This window comes from Spermophilus citellus (genome assembly GCF_964194105.1).
Source record: "Spermophilus citellus genome assembly, contig: SCAFFOLD_326, whole genome shotgun sequence".
Taxonomy (NCBI): domain Eukaryota; kingdom Metazoa; phylum Chordata; class Mammalia; order Rodentia; family Sciuridae; genus Spermophilus; species Spermophilus citellus.
In genome coordinates, this window is record NW_027672870.1 from 262,460 (window position 1) to 278,137 (window position 15,678).

The following is a 15,678-nucleotide window of genomic DNA, read 5'->3' on the forward strand; positions in this document are numbered from 1 at the left end:
TTAGTTTTTCCCCTTTAGAATGATGTTGGCCTTAGGCTTAATATAGAGAGCTAATATGATGTTGAGGTATGTTCCTGTTGTCTCAAGTTTGTCTAATTTTTTGAACATGAAAGGGTGCTGTATTTTGTCAAATGCTTTTTCTGTGTCTCTCGAGATGATCATATGATTCTTATTTTTAAGTCTATTGATGTGATGAATTACCTTTTTTGATTTACATATGTTGAACCAACCCTGTATTCCTGGACAAACCCCACTTGATCTTGGTGCACGACCTTTTTAATATGTTTTTGTATTTAATTTGCCAGAATTTTAATCAGATTTTTTGCATCTATGTTCATTAGAGATATTGGCCTGAAGTTTTCTTTCTTTCATTTGTCCCTGCCTGGTTTGGGGATCAGGGTGATATTGGCCTCATTGAATGAGTTTGGACGTGCTCCTTCTTTCTCTATTTTCTGAAATAAATTTAAGAATATTGGTATTTAGAATTTCTTCCTTAAAGGTCTTGTTTAACTCAGCAGTGTATCTATCTGGGCCTGGGCTTTTCTTGGTTGATAAGCTTCTGATGGCATCTTGTATTTCATCATTTAATATTGGTCTGTTTAAATTCTGTATGTTTCCTGATTCTATCTGGGCATATCATATGACTTAAGAAATTTGTTGATGCCTTCAATGTCTTCTATTTCATTTGGGTATACATTTTCAAGATAATTTCTAAATATCTTCTCTATTTCTGTAGTGTCTGTTGGGATATTGCCTTTTTTATCATGTATGCTGGTAATTTGAATTTTCTCTCTCCTTCTTTTCATTAGCATAGCTAGCGATCTGTCAGAGAACAAACTTTTTGTCAAGGTTTAATTGTTTCTTTTAATTCAAATTCAGTTCTAATTTCAATTATTTCTTGCCTTCTACTGCTTTTGCTGTTGATTTGTTCTTCTAGAGCTTTGAGATGAAGTATGAGATCAATTATTGACTTTTTATTCTTTTAAGGAATGAACTCCATGCAATGAAGTTTCCTCCTAGTACTGCTTTCATAGTGTCCAAGAGATTTTGATATGTTGTGTCTATGTTCTTGTTTACCTCTAAGAATTTTTTAATCTCCTCCTTGAAGTCTTCTGTAACCCAATGTTCATTCTTTTGTACCAAATTTATTCACTCATTTAACTGCTTATAGAACTTGAAATATTTCAAGTTTGTCTTTTCACGAGGTAGAAGTGTCACTTTACATGTCTCCAAACATTAATATTTTATGAATATTTTACACATTGAGACTGTGTCATGGATGATACTTGAAACTAATTGTATTGGGGAGTTCAATCTATCTCATGGATACAAAGCAGAGAGAATAGGAACCAGACTGTTTTCAAAAGCTTTTTTACCAGTCTTTTTGTCTCCCTTGTGCACAATCTCCTTATGAGAATATCTTTGACAACTCTGATTTGCATCTGGAATTTCTGCCAAATTTCACATTCACTGATGGCAGAAAAGTTAGGAGTTGGGCTTTTATTCATTGCTTGGATTATGATATATATCCTTCACTTCACTCTGATATGGAATATATATACTGTTTTTAGACTTATGTATTTTCCTCTGAATTACATAATGCAAAGTATCTTATTCCATAATTAAAGTCACTCTCCTACATGACAGTCAGTTCTAATAACTCTTAATTCATATTAAAAACTGAATAATGGTTTGGTCCATGTTCTATTGATCTAAGAATTTTTATTTCAGGAGCCATTGACATTCGGGGATGTGGCTATTGCTTTCTCTAAGGAGGAATGGGAATGCCTGGATCCTGCTCAGCAGAATTTATATAGAGAAGTGATGTTGGAGACCTACAGCAACCTAGTCTTTGTGGGTGAGCATAACTTTCCTTCAAAATTCCTAATTATCATTATTTAGTTTTCTTCCCTTGAAGTATATCTTTTGGGAACTTCTCCTCAAGAATGTGTTGCAGATTTATGCTTTCAATAAAGAAGATGGGGTAGTTCTTGGTGCTGAAAAGACAATGTTAATGATGTTTATTTTCATCCTTAATGTTTTCCTTTGGTGGTGTGATATATATCTTTAACTTGACATATGGTTGACTTAGAGGAATGCAGTGATGTCAAATCATGTGGCCCACATATAGTAGAGGACATAGTTGAGGTAGAGGAGGAAGTATAAATTCAAAAAGGTTCATTGAGACATTATCCAGCAGAAAACATTTTTTAGAAGCTTTGAATTTTTTCTCTTGTTATCAGAAAAACCTGTCCTTTGTTTTGTGCTTTAAAATTATGTAGTATCCTGCTTTTCCTCCAGTAATATTTCCATACATTCAAATTAACAACAAAACACTCCCCTTGCCTTGTGAGTGTCAATATTATCTGACAGCTCTTCCATAATTTTAAAAATATTTTTAGTTGTTAATGAATTTCCTATTTATCCATATATGATACTGAGAATTGAACCCAGGGCCTCACATATGCTAGACAAGCTCTTTAACACTACTCTACAACTCCTGCCCTTCTTCCATTATTTGCAGGAAAGTATTGCACATTTATGGAGACCTCTATGTCCACCCATTGTAATACATTACTATCATAAGTCAGTGTCTCTAATCTTATTTTTTTTTCTTTTATTTATTTTTTTATTTTTTATTATTTTTTTTATTGGATGTTCACAACATTACAAAGCTCTTGACCAATCATATCTCACACATTAGAATCTAGTGGGTTATGAACTCCCATTTTTACCCCAAATACAGATTGCAGAATCACATTGGTTACACATCACATTTTTATATACTGCCATATTAGTGACTGTTGTATTCTGCTACATTTCCTATCCTCTACTATCCCCCCTCCCCTCCCCTCCCCTCCCATCTTCTCTCTCTACCCCATCTACTGTAATTCATTTCCCTCCATGTTTGTTATCCCATTCCCCTCATGAACTCTTATATGAAATTTTGTATAACAATGAGTGTCTCCCTCCAGTTCCATGTGATTTTCCTTTTTTTCTCCCTTTCCCTCCCACCACATGTCTCTGTTTAATGTTAATCTTTCTTCCTGCTCTTCCTCCCTGTTCTGTTCTTAGTTGCTCTCATTATATCAAAGAAGACATTTGGAGCAGCCACCCCCAGCCTGGTGTCAGGGCAATGGCACCTCATGAACCCATCCTCACTGCCGTGCTGACTTTTGAGCTTTTAGGGGTCACAGATGTGCGAGGGCTCCAACTCCTTCTCTTCACAGTGCTCCTGGTCATTACATGCTGACCTTCCTGGGCAACCTGCTCATTATCACCCTGACTTTGGTTGACCGCCGCCTGCACACTCCTATGTACTACTTCCTGCAACATTTCTCCATGGTGGAGATGGGGTTCACGTCCATGGTCACCCTGAAGATGCTAGCCCACCTCCTCTCTGGTCACAGGACCATTGCCCGTGCTAGATGCTTTATGCAAATGAGGCTCTACTTCATCCTGGACACAGTGGAGTCCTTGCTGCTGGCTGTGATGTCTGGGGACCGCTAGCTGGCCATCTGCCGTCTGCTGCATTATCCCACTCTCATGATGCCCCGGGTGTGCAGCTAGCTGGTGCTGGCCTGCTGGGACACCAGCGTCTTGGTCCTTGGGGTGCTGTGTGCCTGGATGCTCTTCTTGCATGTCTGCGGTCCCCGCATCCTCAACCACTTATTTTGTGACGGCACCCCCTTGCTGCAGCTGGTGTGTGATGACACCAGGATTCTGCAGCTGGTCAGCTTCCTGGTGGCCATATGCACCCTGATCAGCACTGTCTTGTGATGGTTTTGTCATACTACTGCATCATTCGCACTGTTCTGCACCTGCCCATATCTGGGGGCCACAGCAAGGTCTTCTCTACCTGCTTCTCCCACATGCTGGTGGTGTCGCTCAGCTACGGAAGTTGCATAATCATGTACCTGAAGCCCATGCAAACTGGGCACCCGACCCTCAACAAAGGAGTGGCTCTCTTCAACACCATAGTGTCACTCCTGCTGAATCCCTTCATCTACTGCTTCCGGAATTATCTGGTCTAGAAAGCCAGCAGGGATGTGCTGCTCAGGGGGAGAGCACTTTCTTCTCAGATATTCAGAGGGAAAGCTTTCCAATGCTCTGCTGCTAAGCACGGCACGGTGGCACAAACCTGTGATCCCAGTGGCTGGGGAGGCTGAGGCCGAAGGATAGCAAACTTGAGGGCAGCCTCAGTAACTTAGTGAGACCATAAGCAATTTAGCAAGACATTGTCTCAAAAAGAAGGAGGAAGAGGAGGAGGAGGAGGAGGAGGAGGAGGAGGAGGAGGAGGAAGAGGAGGAGAAGCAGCCCTATTTTGGTTTAATTTTATTTTATTTTTCAATGAACATGAACACCATTTTACTAGATTGAAGAAAAAAAATATTAGTTCAAATATCTGCTGGGGGGGCTGGGAATGTGACTTAGAGCTCTCCTGGCATGCAGGTTCAAATCACTAAGCACAAAAAAGAAACAAATAAATAAATAAAATTATCAAAAATAAAGAAGGAAAAGAAACAAACAAACAAAAAACATGCTGGTGCATCTGCTGTAATCCCACTGGCTTGCGAGGATGAGTCTGGGAGATCACAAGTTCGAAGCCAGCCTCGGCAAAAGTGAGGTGCTAAGCAACTCAGTGAGGTCCTGTCTCAAAATAAAATACAAAATAGGCCTGGGGATGGGGCTCAGAGGTTGAATGCACTGAGTTCAATCTTCAGTACCCCCCAAAAAAAAATCCGATGCTGGTAACTTTACAGTGGAGAAAATTGACAAACCCTTTCTTGTCCAGCTGATCAAGGTCAAGGTCAACAGTGACAGGTCATGTTGACATGTACCCTTGCCATGGTGTGATGCAAATTTCCCTTTAACTCTGTCATCTTCTACCAGAATCCAGCGACCCCAGGATGATAATGAGAAAAACTTCAGACAAATTCCAGTAGAGGGAGATCCTATAGCCTAACTGACCATTGCTCCTCAAAGCTCTCAAGGTCATCAAAGATGAGGAAGTCTAGGCACTGTCATAATGAAGAAGAGCCAAAGGGGACATGCTACCTTCGTGGAGGTGGGTGGGTCCTGAAGCAGAATCAACACCAGTGGAACTCAGGAAATCTGAGTGACCCCTGGACCAAATTTAGAAATGCTTCATGGATTGTAACAAACATGCCATGCTAATATAAGATGTTAACATAGGGGGAACTGTTTTGGGGGTGTTTCTGTCAATTTTTTGAAGTCTTAAAAAACAGTTAAAGAAATAAAAATGTGTAGTAACAGGTTGTGATAGTGCACACCCCTAATCCCAGCAAATCTGGAGGCTGAGGAAGGAGGATCACGAGTGTGAGTCCAACCTGGGCAAATCATCGAGGCTGTAAGCAACTTAATAGAATTCTGTTTAAAATTTAAAAATAAATAAATAAATAAATAAATAAATAAATAAATAAATAAATAAAAGGTCTTGTATGTGGCTCAGCAGTTAAGCACCCCTGGGTTTAATCCTGGTACCAAATACAAAAAAGAAAAAGAAAAGAAAATCTGTATACCCAAAAAGAGGCTAATTGTAGTTATTTGAGTATCCAGAAGAATGGAAGGTGGAATCTATTAGTGTTTTGCTTAGGAAGCAGCCTATTGAGAGCAAACAGCAGGTCACTTATCATTGTGGACATTCCTAATTTCAGTGACATTTCCCTGGCAACTAACTTGGCTTCTTCTGAACATACACTGCTAGAACTTTTTCACAAGATGGCAAATGTTTTTTTAATGTTAATTATTGAATAAATGGTATTGAATCTGCCTCCTCTTTAGGACCTTTCACAGTTAGAAATAAATGTATTCTGCAGGGAGTTGGTGTGGTCACATGCCTGTAATCCCAGTGATTTGGGAGGGTGAGGATGTTGAGTTAGAGTCCAGCCTCAGCAATTTAGCAAGGCCCTGAGCAACTCAGCGAGACCCTGTCTGTACATAAAAAATAAAAAGATTTGAGGATGTGGCTCAGTGATTAAGCACCTCTCAGTTCAATTCCCCAGGAGAGAGAGAGAGAGAGAGAGAGAGAGAGAGAGAGAGAGAGAGAGAGACAGAGAGAGAGAGAGAGAAAGAAGAAGAAGGAGAAGGAGAAGAAGGGGAGGGGGAGGGGGAGGGGAGGGGGAGGGGGAAAGGAGGGGGAGGGGGAAGGCGAAGGGCAATTATTCTGGGGTTTGAGAGTTTATCTCAGTGGTAGAATGCTTTCCTGGCATGTGTAAGGGTCTGTGCTCCTTCTGCAGTCAATAATAATAATAATAATAATAATAATAATAATAATAGTAATAATAATATCTTGATTAATCATCTCATAATTTATATATAAAATTTTTACTTGTCACTTAAAATTAACTCATTAAATTTAGAATAGAATACTGCTATTTTGCTCATCTCTCCTCCTCATCAACATCATCACCTCTATTCCATCTCCTCCTCCTCCTCCTCCTCTTCCTCCTCCTCTTCCTCCTGCTCCTTCTCCTCCTCCTCCTCCTCCTGCTCCTTCTCCTCCTCCTGCTCATCTCTCTCCTCCTCCTACTCCTCCATCTCCTCTTCCTTCTTCCCCATCTCCTCTTCCTCCTGCTCCTTCTTCTCCTCCTGCTCATCTCTCTCCTCCTCCTACTCCTCCATCTCCTCCTCTTCTTCCTTCTTCCCCATCTCCTCTTCCTCCTTCTCCCTCTCCTCCTCCATCTCCTCCTCCTCCTCCTTTTCCTCCTTCATCTCCTCCTCCTCCTCTATATCCTCCTCCTTCTCCACCGCAATCTCCTCCCCCATCTCATCCTGCTTCTCCCTCTCTTGCTCCTCCTTCTCCTCTTCCTCCTCCTTCCACTCCTTCTCCTCCACCTCCTCCTGATAGGGAATGGTGACGGTGGCAGTAACCCAAGGACACAGTTATTACTCTTCCCTCCTCGCTTTTGAGTAATTTCCCGCAGCTATTACAAAAGATATATAAGGGGAACAAATTTGGCAATAAAGCGCACACACGCCTCCTCCTGGATGAAGAAACTTGGTGTCCTGTGTATTTCTTTTTTCTTTTTTTTTAAAGAGAGAGTGAGAGAGGAGAGAGAGAGAGAGAGAGAGAGAGAGAGAGAGAGAGAGAGAATTTTTAATATTTATTTTTTGGTTCTTGGCGGACACAACATCTTTATTTGTATGTGGTGCTGAGGATCGAACACGGGCCGCACGCATGCCAGGCGAGCGCGCTACCACTTGAGCCACATCCCCAGCCCTCCTGTGTATTTCTTAACCCCACTGTCCCTCGCCGGACTCGGCTTCTGTTAGCGGGACGTGGCATCTGGAGGTTCCACCGAGATCCGGAAAGCAGGGGTAAGCAGATGGGGCTCACCTTCTAAGGAAGAAGGGGGAGGATTGGTTTAAAGACAATTTAAAGAGACAGGGTACATACCATGGGTAACTCAACAGCGAAGCTTTGTCTGGCCAGCGAGGTTAAAGAGCTGTTAAATCATCAAGGAACAGGAATAAAAACCAAGACAGCAACCAAATTCATTGAAATTATAACCCGGGCTTGTCCTTGGTTTCTGACAGGAGGCTTTCTCAATAACAATGATTGGGACTTGGTGAAGCAGGACCTCCAAAAGTTATTGAGAGACCAGGGTCCGGATAGAGTCCTGATTGCTACTTTCTCTCTATGGAGATTGGTTAAGGATGCTCTTTTAACTGACAAAGTAAAGATTAAGGAACAACTTGCCAAGAGCGAGCAAGCCCTTAGTGAGGTTCAGGAGGAGAAGATGGCTGCATCTTTAAAGGTCGAAGGCCCCCCCGGAAGACCTAAATGGTAAAGCAAAGAGGCGCCTTCAAGTCCCCACTTCAGAAAAAGGTGATGAGGATCTTAATTCTCTCTCCGAGGAGGAGGAGCTGGAAAGGGAGATAGAGGAACTGGAGGATCGATTGAGGAAGTCAAGATTTAAAGCACCCACGGCCCCAATCGCTGTTGTGCTCCCTCCTTATAATCCCAATTGGGATGAGGGCAGCTCCAGAAGGCGTGGGGGTGTTCAGTGGCAGCCTAAGACAGTCCAAACTTTTCCGGTGATTGAAAACTTGGGTGCCGATGGAAAACCGGCCAGAGCACATGTTCCTTTAGCCTTTAAAGATATTAAACAACTAAAGGAGGCAGTTACTAATTATGGACCCCATGCTCCCTTTACGTTGACTCTCTTCGAGTCTTTCTCTGCCAATCAACTGACACCTAGTGACTGGCAACAGCTTTGCAGGGCTGTGTTGTCCAGAGGGGATTTTTTGTTGTGGAAAAGTGAAAATCAAGAAAGGTGTCGCAAGCTAGCCCGAGTCAATCAGGACGCCAGCTTCCCACAGCGTAACCACAAAATATTAACAGGCTCGGGACAATATGCTATTATAAATCAACAAATTAATTATGATCCTGGGGTCTATGCTCAGATAGCCACAGCAGCCGGGAAACGGGAACAGGGGCCCACCCCGGGCTCCAGAAGCCAAGGTGTATGGGGCAATCCAGGGACAGAATGGTGCCCCGGGGAGTGGGCAACTTCATCACCTCCCACAGACCAACCCCTTTCTATCTGTAGACTCCCAGGGGAATGCCAGGAAGTGCAGGATGTACACGAGCTACAACCGCAGGTCACAGAGACAGAACAAGCTGCTACCGCAGTAAGATCTTGGCCAGGCAGGGGAAAATGCAGACAAAATCAAACAAAATGCAATCGGCTAGGAAAACTTGGGGAACTTTTGCCCCGAAAATGGGCAGCGGACTCCATGTTGTTTGCATCACCATGGTAACCATGGGGTGCCTGGCCGGAAGAGCGGCTTCCTGGTCCCACCTCCCATACTTTTGCGGGCTTCTGATTGGTTCTTCCACAGTCACTCAGATAGGACTTCTAGTCCCGACTTCCAGCCACTAACCTGTAATACTGTGTTTCAGATTTCTACCGGAGCTGCTCAGAGCCTGTATTTTAAAAATGCCTACCTGTAAATGCTAATGAAAGATATCTTTTTCAGACAAAATTTAATTCCACAGGTTTCTATGTTACAGTCCTAAATTTAAGTTAGTTCTAAGTTAAATAACCTGACTTTTCTCTATAATTGTGTTACTAAATAATGTTTTATTGATGAGAGATACCAAATATACTTCGTTATATTTTACTTTTAATTTTGAAGGTTATAAGGATGCATTTGCTCACCACAGGAACAAGCCGGCAAAGTTCCTGTGATGATCAAAAAATCCGTATTCTCATTGCTAACTATAAAAATAAAAATGTATACTCAAGGATCTTATTTCAGTTACATCAAGTGACGTCACATAAAAAAGTACACTCCTAGTTAAAAATAAATTAAAATACATCCAAATATTTTAAGACCACGTGGTTACATAAAGTTAATACAATTATAAGTTAAGTTCTTATTCTTAATATATATTTTTTTAGATATTTAGATAACCTATATTTGTTAATCTATAAATTAATTAACACATGCCTAATTGATTAGTTAATATATATTTGCCTAATTGTTTTTCTTCAACAAAAAACCCATAATTTATGTTTTATATTTACATTTATCAGATACTCTGCCTTTTCAGTTACAGATATTTGAGATAAATCTCAAAGTTACTGTTTAAACTCATAAAATAATAAATAATTATAATTATTTCTACAAAATATCTAAGGGTTTTAACTATATTTTCATTAATATTTCTTATCAAAGTATAATAATTTGTTTATAAATTCTAAGGTTTTCAAAAATTGTTCCAAAGTATAAACAAAAAAAAATTTTTACAAAAGAGTTTTATGTAGATAAACTTCCACTTTTCATGTTGCCCTGTTTTACTTGGCCACTGTCTAAAAAAATCAGCACTCCAGGTGCTGGACACCCCCTTACTAGTTTTTCACAAAAATATGTAAACAAGGCCTCTGGCCTTAAGCTGGGCTTCACAGTGCTGACTACATTTCTAAGATAAGGGAGTTACTAACTGAACTCCGTGGTAACAGCTGACAAAAAAAAAAAAAAAGGAAGAAAAAGCTCTCCCACACTCAAGTGTCCTTGAAGGGTTAACTTGCCCAGAACAACAACAACAAAAAAAACTGCCTTTTGTGAACTTCTGCAGACTGTGAACTTCTAAGCCCCCCCCCGTTTTACATGCTAAGTACAAAATTCTAAAACTATCTAAATTTGGGATTCAGGAAATTGGAATCAGGCCCCCAGTAGCTGAATCCAGACCGCCAATTGTGTAACCAGGGTAGCCTACTGAAAGACCCCAGCCCAGCTTATAGCACTAGCTTTGTAGCGCCGGATGAAGCAAGGCTTAAGAAATATAGTAGTTTTGCAAAAGGAGGTCAGTAGGGCAACAGGACGTGCAAGTTCAGCAAGTTTAGCAGTTGGGCTTGCTCAGGGTCGTTACAAAAACAGGATGTCCAATGGGCTGACATCTGGGGGGAAACAAAGAGTGCAGGAAGAAAACAGAAACTGGTCAACAGCTTTATCTGATTTCCAAGACGTGAAAAATATGGGAAATAACCTTGACCCCCACCCCACTCAAATCCTCCTATAGAGACCCTGTAACTACGCATCCTGCTTCTGTACTCATGCTTCTGCTCACAAGTCCTATAAAAACCCCTCTGAATGTACTGGGGGCGCGCAAGTCTCATGCAGCTTGTCGCCCCGGGTACCCGAGTGCCTGAATAAACCTCTTGCTGTTTGCATCCGAACACCGTGGTCTCGCTGATCCTTGGGAACGGGTCTCCCCAGACGGAAAGTACCCTCTCTTCGGGGGTCTTTCACTACCTCCGGGCTGAAGTTCGTCAACAAATTGGGAGATTTCACCACCCTAAGTGGGTATGCATGAACAAACCAAAGATTAACCGCCCGTGTCCTGAAAAAACCCTCAGTAACTGTTCCACAACTTATACTTATACTTCAGCAGTTCATGTCTCCTGCTATGAGATGGCCTCGATTTGTGAGTACAAGGGATAACAATATTTTGAGGCCAGATTGACCAAGACTCGGTTAGAAAAGGGAGTGGGGGTGAACTATCACTTTACTCCGTTTCTTTTTGGCTAAGGGGGAGTTGAATCTATACTCCGGTTGGCTGGGTGCCAGGGTGAGGTTGGTAAGTCCTCCTGTTGGCCCACTGAAGCCCCTACAGGGATATCTGAGGGGGGGGGGGACCTACTGATTCTGTTAAACATCTAAAAGTTATCAAGCTTTTAAAACCGCAGATCCCTGAGCTTGTATACCACCCCTTGGTGCTGCCTAAGTCACAGCTCCCGGATCTGGATGCTAACACGTTAGATATCTTAAGGACCACCTTTTCCTTGCTTAAAGACTTCAATCCCACACTTGCTAATGATTGCTGGCTCTGCATGACAACAGGGGCGGTTATGCCCTTAGCGGTCCCTATTAATGTCACCATACATAGTAATGATACTTGCCAGCCCGGATTGCTTTTCAATGTCCAGCCCATGGGTGTCTTTACAATATGCCTTCTGGGTATGATGCAAAACAATACCTATGATGTGGATGTTAAAGTGACCTCCTTTGGGAATTGCTCAATGGTGAAGAATTATTCCTCACCCACTCCAGCCCTCTGTCCCCCTAATGGAACTGTTTTTATGTGTGGGGGAAATTCTGCCTTCCCTCGACTCCCTACAAATTGGACAGGTGTCTGTGTTCTCACCCTGCTCCTCCCTGACATAACCATTGTCCTTGGGGATGAGCCCCTGCCCATCCCCAGCCTAGACACTCTAGTGAGAAGACACAGGCGAGCTATACAGGCTCTACCGTTACTCGCCACACTGGGGATAACAGCTGCTGTGGGCACAGGCACAGCTAGACTGGGTACAGTGATACATTCTTATTGCCGTTTATCTCAACAACTTATAGATGATGTGCAGACCCTATCTGGCACTATTAGGGACCTACAAGACCAAATTGACTCTTTGGCAAAAGTGGTGCTCCAAAATATGCGAGGCCTAGACTTACTGATGGCCAATCAGGGGGAAATCTGTTTAGCCTTAGGAAAAAGGTGCTGTTTCTATGCCAATAAATCAGGCATAGTCCGCACTAAGATCAAACAGCTTCAGGAAGACCTAGAAAAAAAAAAACAATTATTTAAAAACCCTCTCTGGACTGGACTTAATGGGTTTCGACCATACCTCCTTCCTTTCTTGGGACCCTTGCTGGGTCTCCTTTTAATTGCCACTTTAGGACCTTGTATCACAAACAGATTGATTCAATTCATTAAAGATCAAATTAACATTTTAACCTCCAAGCCAATACAGGTTCACTACCAACGCCTGGAGATGGACGACTCTGCCCACGAGGTGTACTTACGACCCACCCGGAGATGAGATGTAACTTGTCAGGAGCCAATACCTGAGCCCTCCTATGTATGCCTGCTTTTGCCCAGGTCCCTAATTACCCTGCCGACTTGGTGCCATCATCCCAGACCCTTACGTTCAGAAAGCTCCCTGGTCATAACTATCCCACTGACAAAGATGATAACTGGGATCCACAGTTGTGTCCTGATGGCCATGACATCCTAACTAAAAAGTGTCCGTTTACGTAGGACAAGAGCTGATCTTGTAGTACCCAGTGACAGGCAACTTCCACGCTTGCACTGCAACCTAAGCCAGGGGAATGAGGCCTCCCCAGAGACGTGTAAGCAGTGCAGGGGCGGTGGACGACCTAAGACAGGGGCTACTTGATTCCCATAGACATGCAAAAAACAAAAGAGGGGGACTTGCTGGTAGCAGGCCCGCCCTGGCCCCTGGGGACTCAACCCCCACTTCTTTGTTTTGCATGTCAATGTGGCCAGCTCACAAGGCCATGAAGCGGGCTTGTGGTTTCCTGTTTATCTGCCTGGAGCATATGTGTCTCTCAGGAACATCTTGACCTGTTGGAGCCTCCTGATAGGGAATGGTGACAGTGGCGGTAACCCAAGGTCGCAGTTATTACTCTTCCCTCCTCGCTTTTAAGTAATTTCCCGCAGCTGTTACAAAAGATATATAAGGGGAACAAATTTGGCAATAAAGTGCACACACACCTCCTCCTGGATGAAGAACCTTGGTGTCCTGTGTATTTCTTAACCCCACCATCCATCGCTGGACTCAGCTTCTGTTAGCCGGACGTGGCACACAGTGCTCAAGTATGTATGTGTCTCCTGTTTGTGTCCCACATTATCTCTCTCTTATTTTTGTGTTTTTTTTTTTCTTTTTTCAGGGGGTTGCTGTGGATTGAATTCAGGAGCACTCAACGACTGAACCCCATCCCCAGCCCTATTATGTATTTTATTTAGAAACAGGGTCTCACTGAGTTGCTTACTGCCTTGCTTTTGCTGAGGCTGACTTTGAACTGGTGAACCTCCTGCCTCATCCTCCTGAGTCCCTGGGATGACAGGTGTGCACCACACCCAGTTTTTACTCATCAGACAGCAGTCTTCTTGGAGGAAGCAGGTGCTAAGTCTCATGATGAAAGTAAGTATTACTTCCTGAAGTGATGTCATTGTGGGCTACATAAGTCAGCATTCCTGTTATGTCCACACCATGATGAGCACTGTAATAAATGTCACTTGTCTCATCTCCACAGACCAGCAGGATAGGCACTGACTGTCTCTGCATTTCCAAAAAACCACATAGACCAAGAGACTAAAGACAGGCCAGGAGCAAAGACAGGGACCAGGCTAGGAGAGCAGCCTCCCCAAGCCTGGTGCCTGGGCAATGGCACCTCATGAACCCATCCTCACTGCTGTGCTGGATTTGGAGCTTTTAGGGGTCACAGATGTGCGAGGGCTCCAGCTCCTTCTCTTCACGGTGCTCCTGGTCATTACATGCTGACCCTCCTGGGCAACCTGCTCGTTATCACCCTGACCTTGGCAGACCGCCGCCTGCACACTCCTATGTACTACTTCCTGCGCCATTTCTCCCTGCTGGAGGTGGGATTCACATCCACGGTCACCCTGCAGATGCTGACACACCTCCTCTCTGGTCACAGGACCATTGCCCGTGCCAGGTGCTTTATGCAAACAAGGCTCCTCTTCATCCTAGGCACAGTGGAGTCCTTGCTGCTGCCTGTTATGTCTGGTGACCGCTACCATCTGCCGCCCACTGCACTATCCCACTCTCATGAAGCCCCGGGTGTGCAGCTGGCTGGTGCTGGCCTGCTGGGTCACCATCATCTTGGTCCTTGGGGTGCTGTGTGCCTGGATGTTCTTCCTGCACTTCTGCAGTCCCCGCATCCTCAACCACTTCTTTTGTGACAGCACCCCCTGCTGGAGCTGGTGTGTGATGACATCAGGATTCTGCAGCTGGTTAGCTTCCTGGTGGCCATGTGCACCCTGGTCAGCACTCTGCTGGTGACGGTTTTGTCATACTGCAGCACTGTTCTGCACCTGCCCGTATCTGGGGGCTGCAGCAAGGTCCTCTCTACCTGCTACTCCCACATGCTGGTGGTGTCACTCAGCTACTGCATAATCATGTACCTGAACCCCATGCAAACTGGGCACATGACCCTCAACCAAGGAGTGGCTTTCTTCAACACCATAGTGTCACCCCTACTGAATCCGTTCATCTACTGCTTCAGGAATGATCTGGTCCAAAAAGCCATCAGGGATGTGCTGCTCAGGGGGAGAGTGCTTTCTTCTCAGATATTCAGAGGGAAACTTTCTAATGCTCTGCTACTAAGCATGGCACAGTGGCACACACCTGTGATCCCAGTGGCTGTGGAGGCTGGAGGATAGAAAACTAGAGGCCATAAGCAATTTAGCAAGACATTGTCTCAAAAAGAAGGAGGAAGAGAAAGAGGAGGAGGAGGAGGGGAAGGAGGAGGAGCAGAAGGAGGAGAAGAAGAAGCTCTATTTCTTTTGGTTTCATTTTATTTTATTTTTCAATGAACATGAAGACCATTTTACTAGAGTGAAGAAAAAAATATTAGTTCAAATATCTGCTGGGGGTCTGGGAATGTGACTTAGAGCTATCCTGGCATGCAGGTTCAAATCACTAAGCACAAAAAAGAAAACAAATAGATAAATAAAATTATAAAAATAAAGAAGAAAATGAAACAAACAAAAAAACCCTGCTGGTGCTCTGCTGTAATCCCACTGGCTTGGGAGGATGAGGCTTGGATATCACAAATTTGAAGCCAGCCTCAGCAAAAGTGAGGTGCTAAGCAACTCAGTGAGGTCCTGTCTTAAAATACAAAATAGGCCTGGGAATGGGGCTCAGTGGTTGAATGCACCGAGTTCAATCTTTAGTACCCCCCCCCAAAAAAAAAATCCGATGCTGGTAACTTTACAGTGGAGAAAATTTACAAACCCTTTCTTGTCCAGCTGATCAAGGTCAAGGTCAATAGTGACAGATCATGTTGACATGTGCCCTTGCCATGGTGTGATGCAAATTTCCCTTTAACTCTTGTCATCTTCTACCAGAAACAAATGACCCCAGGATGATAATTAGAAAAAAAACTTTAGACAAATTCCAGTAGAGGAAGATCCTATAGCATAACTGACCAGTGCTCCTCAAAGCTCTCAAGGTCCATCAAAGATGAGGAAGTCTAGGCACTGTCATGATGAAGAAGAGCCAAAGGGGACATGCTACCTTCGTGGAGGTGGGTGGTCCTGAAGCAGAATCCTACACCAGTGGAACTCAGGAAATCCGAGTGACCCATGGACAAAATTTAGTA

At 43.5% G+C, this 15,678-nt stretch overlaps 1 pseudogene across 1 annotated transcript; it reads left to right on the plus strand.

Annotated features, from left to right (window-relative positions):
- Window positions 1-13,718: 13,718 nt before the first annotated feature.
- LOC308640502 (olfactory receptor 6E1-like) lies at window positions 13,719-14,737 on the plus strand (annotated as a pseudogene). Its single transcript has one exon. The product of its transcript is annotated as an olfactory receptor 6E1-like (transcript).
- The last annotated feature ends 941 nt before the right edge of the window (window positions 14,738-15,678 follow it).